The following is a 5,724-nucleotide window of genomic DNA, read 5'->3' as shown; positions in this document are numbered from 1 at the left end:
AACATGCGGACCAACGTTCCGGTTCTGGCGGGAAGACCAGTTGCTGTAACAGCAAGTTCCGTTTGGTCTGACGGTCTCCCCCCCCCCCCCACACACCCTTTCTCACCCTCTCAAGGCGACACAGCAAACGGAGGAATGTCTTGTACCTAATGTCAATTCTTTTTTTATTCATTCGGGACAGGTCCTCTCACAAGTGATCCCCTTCGCTATGATATCACTTTCTATAAATATAGATTAACTTATACCAGACGATTTTAGTCTGTAAGGTAAGACCTGATGAAAGACAAGGGCCATCTTTATATGACGTTGATAATAACGGTTATGTCGGAGTCCTTTTTTGAACAAAAACGCGGCAATATTTACGTGATTATTTATTTACCTTTTTCTTTTCTTTTTTATGAAACGCCAAATTTGCAAAGGAGACTTGATAAGGCATAGTATTAACCTACTAAGTAGCAGAAATCGAAGATTTGTTTAAACTAATTAAAGCAATATGTCTTCCACTGCTCAGCTCTTTTCCCGCGCAACCTTTTCCGTTCAAATTTCTACTTGTCTTTCATTCTAGTTGCCGCCAAAGTACCTTATTTATGTTGTGTATGTTAAAGACAGATTGAACATTTTTAGAAGCTCTGCCATGGGATTCGAACAATGACCTCGTGGTTATGGACGCACGGGTCAGGGTACCTTATTTATCTTTATGGCATTTCCTGCTGCGAAAGGGTTGTTCAATTCATCCGGTGGCGCACTGATTCTGCTTTCCCATTCTGTTGTAACAATAAAGATTTCCTCGAGGATGTCTTTTATTTGTGTCTATTTCCGCTTCCTAATTCGTACGATTTACAGTAAAGTTTAAGAAACCCAGCTTTCCTTTTTTTTCTTCAACTTGAGTGAAGTTCATTTTTATACTCTCTTTGCGGGAACCCGCAGAGGGGCCGCTCACAGTCGGCATGATTTTCGAGATCTGAGAGGGGAAATTAGGGTTGGGGATAGGATTTGGACTGGGAATGGGCTTAGGATAAGGGTTAAGGATGGGACCAGAATTAGGGTCATTACTGGGATTTGGGTTGAGGAGAGGGAGGTAGTGATGGGTGATCCCATTTCTAAAAAGTATCAAGGGTAGGAATGGGAAATGATTCCACTCTTGGATGCTGCGGGGGAAAATGAGTACTTGAATACGTTGGTGCTTGTTTGTTGTGTGAGGTATTTTAGGTTGTGACTGTCTCTGTGAATTTGTTGTTCGTGTAAGTTTCTTTGTTTATGTCAACTAAATTATTTGTGATTTTGTACATCATTTGCTGTCTGCGTATTCGTCTTCTTGTTTCAAGTGGTTCAAGTCTAATGTCTTGTTTCATCCTAGTGACCGATGTAGTGTGTCTGTCATCACGTCAGACCAATCTTGCTGCTTTAATTTGTGTGGACTCTTAATTTGTAAGTGTCATTGTTAGTGTGTGGATCCCAGACGGTGTCACAACACTCTAAGTGTGACCGAACGAGCGTTTTATAAGCAAGAATTTTGATGATGTCTGCGTTGCATCTCTTGAGGTTTCTGCGCTGGAATCCCAGGGCTCTGTTAGCCGTAGCCCTGACGCTGCTCACATGTGTGGTCCACCTCATGTATGATGCTGAAATGTGGACCTCTAAGTATTTGTGGTGGGAAATTATGTCTAGGTTTGTATTATGTACTGTATAGGTAAACTGAATAGGTTGGTTAGTGTGGGTGAATATGGTGTGGTGACGTTTCTCAGGTCTAAGTGTCATTTGCCACTTGGCTTCCCAGTCTTCAAGGGCATCTAGGTTTTTGTTGTTGAAGACAATCGTCTGTTACCTATCTGCCTATATACTAAACTATCGTCTGCAAAGAGTCTAGTAGTCGAGGAAAGTGATAGTGGGAGATAATTTATGTAAGAAAGGAAGAGGAGAGATCCCATGACCGTTCCAGCTAAAGATTGAGTACCCTCAGGAACAGTGTTGTTCTAATTCTATGCCAAGATAAGAAACAAAATATGGAAATACTGAAGTGACAAAAGAATCTAAGCAAGTGAACAGAACATTGATTTCCTATCAGAAAAAAATTATATAAAACAAAGTGAGACTTCGATACTTTGCTGGAAATCATACGATCGTAAAATAAAATTACTTCTATTGCGTTATCATTTTATTATCATTTTCAACCTATGGTATGTTTTAAAAACTACATGATACGTTTCAACTGTCCACTTTGTTCTATGCTCAAGCTACAAGGAAAATACCCTTTTCACTAACGTCATATAATACCGAAGGTAGTAAATGTGACGTCATGTCCGTGATAACGAAGACGTCATAGCGCGTGTTTTACATGATTTCCTGTGTATACTTTGGGTTTTGTACGTCATCATTAGTCTCGATAACATTTGCTAATTGCCCTTATTTATACACCTTAATCACTGGACAATGGTAATGTAGTCACTACATGCAACAAGAATTAGCATCGCTCTAGCAAACCTTCCTGTTGAACCTCCGCTATGATTGTATAATGTAGGGTAACAAGCACTCCAGTCCGTGGTCTCAGCTCTTCAGGAGTAATGGCTTCAAACACGAATAGCTGAGATCATACGTGCGGGGTTATGATAACATTGTAGTGAACTACTTGTACTTGATTTATATTATTATAAGTTTAAAGTTGTTTTTTTTTATATTTCTGTTGTTTTTTCTGTGTTCAGTATAATGTCACTAGGAGAAAGTAATAAAAAATTGATTATTTTGAGACTGTGATAATGTATTGCTATATTAAAGTTATGATAATGTTAAAATATTCATCTTATAGTATAAAATAGCAATTGACGCCCGAAACAAACTGTGGAGAGAATTTTAGATATATTTTCAAGTGCGCATGAAAACCACAATTATACTACAATGAATATATATATATATATTATATATATATATATATATATATATGTATATACAGTATATATATATATACATATATATATGTATATATATATATATATATATATATATATATATATATATACATATATATGCACACATATATACAAATAATAAATAATCATCCCGGGTGCTGTTTGTAAGATTTTACTGATACATAGAAATAAACATAGATGATCTCCCTGAAGTGACTATGCAGCCTGTCTCCGGCTCTAATCCTTCTTCAACGTCATCATAATGGTTTGACGGATGACGTTGTGGATACGTGTGGTAGATAGTATTATATGCCGTATAATTACTTTATTTGTTCGCGATTACTCCAGAACTTACCCAGTTGCTTTTCAAACTCTTTAACAGTTTCACGTTTCACCATTGTTTCTGGTAACGCATTCCACATATCAGTCACTGGGCATGAGAACGACTATTTCCTTTGGTTGTGTCATGATTGTGGTTTGAATAACTTCATTGAATGTCCCCTCGTCACACTGTGCTCCCTCTCCACAAAGACATCCTCACTGTATACCTTATCATATGTTAGGAGTAGTCCTCAGTCCCGGTCCTCATCTCTTCTATGCCCACGACGTTTGACCTCCGAGCCGCCTCCCCCCCCCACCCCTACAGGGTCTGCCACGTGATACACCACTAAGCCCTGTGAAGGAACTCACGTGCGATACACCTGGTTAAAAGCGTCATCTATATTTACAAAATTCAGGTTAGCCCCCTCCCCCAAAAGCGTTATCTATGTTTGCAAAATTCAGGTCCCCCCTCCCTTTTTATCCTGCCTCATTATGACGGTACCCCATATGAGGAATTTCCCTGTTCGCCACCAGGGGCGTGCCAATTAGCAGCGGGTCCTGCGACTGTGTGTGTGAGCTGTTCTTCGTCCCATCTTTCATGCAAAAACTGTTCGATATGGTGACCCTGCAGAGATTTCCTTTCTATCGGCAAAGCTTTAGTAATCAGATTCTTAAGCCTATCCACCAGGTCAAGGTGTCAACTCTCGGGGGGGACACACACACACACACACACACACACACACACACACACACACACACACACACACACACACACACACACACACAATACAAGAGGACACGGAAAGAAAATAAAAAAAGACAGCTATAGAAGAGATTTGAAAAAGAACAGCTTTCCTCACAGAGTAATAGGCAGTTGGAACAAGTTAGATGAGAAAGTGGTGTGTGCAAAAACAATACATGAATTTAAAAATTGTTTAGATAAAATGAGAAATGAAGACGGGACCCCACGAGCATAGCTCCCCTTCTCGTAAAATACAACTAGGTAAATACAACTAGGTAAATACACACACACACACACACACACACACACACACACACACACACACACACACACACACACACACACACACACACACACACACACACACACACACACACACACACACACACACACACACACACACACACACACACACACGGCTCGGTGGCGCAGTTGGTAGAGCGATGAACTACTAGCATGGTGGTGCGCGGAGTGCTTGGTTCGAATCCTGCCCAGGGCCGAAATTATTTCGGTACAGCTGCGCTTCGGGTCGTTACTCTGACTCTCGTGGGCGGGGAGTTGGGTGTGTGTGTGTGTGTAAGGTCATAACATTACCCATAGATCGGACCTACGAGCTCTGAGCTCTCTTCCAGGAGGGAAATAGCTGTCGATCACGAGTCCAACACGTGATCCAAAGACCAAGTGAATACACACACACACACACACACAGACACACACACACACACACACACACACTGGGAAGTACGGTGGTGTTCGTAGAACCCAGTTCGAATCCTGCCCAAGGCCGAAATTATTTCGGTATCGCTGTGGTTCGGGTCGTTACTCGACTCTCGTGGGCGGGGAGTTGGGTGTGTGTGTGTGTGAAAGGTCATAGCATTACCCATAGATCGGTCATACGAGCTCTGAGCTCTCTTCCGGGAGGGAAATAGCTGTCGATCACGAGTCCAACACGTGATCCAAAGACCAGGGTGAATACACACACATACACACACACACACACACACACACACACACACACTTTTATATATATATATATATATATATTTGTGTGTGTGTGTGTGTGTGTGTGTGTGTGTGTGTGTGTGTGTGTGTGTGTGTGTGTGTGTGTGCGTGTGTATAACTACTCACGATTCGATGGCGCAGTTGGTAGAGTTCGCAGCCGCCATTACGGCGGTCCGCGATCGAATCCCGCCAGAGTGAACTAGTTTCAGTATCGCTGCGCTGCGAGATTTTACTCCAAATCTGGTTGAGGGTTTGTGTGCGTGTAAAGTCACAGCATTACCCAGAGATCGGTCTTATATGAACTCTGAATTCTCTTCCGAGAGGGAAATAGCTGTCGATGACGAGTCCAACACGTGATCCAAGAGCATGGTGAAACACACACACACACACACACAAAGGATTACAAAGGCGGAGCATGCCGACAGGAGACCTTTTGGTCCATATCTAGGTCGGATGCGAAAAAATAATAATAATAAATGAATAAATAAAAACTATAATAATGTAAATAATAAATAAAGTACATAGATGAATGCATAGGTATAGTTAAATAATAAACAGGTAAATAGAAAATAATAATAAATTGATATATAACTAATAATAAATGAGAATCAAACAAACAAATGATAACAAAACAAAAACAAATAATATAAAATAAATGATAATCATTAAATCATCTTGCTTAGGTGTTTATCTAAAATTCTAAATGATTCTTAAAGCTTCGAACTAAACTACATTGCACTGCCTCTGGGGGAAATT

Source organism: Oratosquilla oratoria, chromosome 16, assembly GCF_046742065.1.
Source record: "Oratosquilla oratoria isolate Oo_2021 chromosome 16, ASM4674206v1, whole genome shotgun sequence".
Taxonomy (NCBI): Eukaryota; Metazoa; Arthropoda; class Malacostraca; order Stomatopoda; family Squillidae; genus Oratosquilla; species Oratosquilla oratoria.
This window is presented reverse-complemented; position numbering follows the sequence as displayed.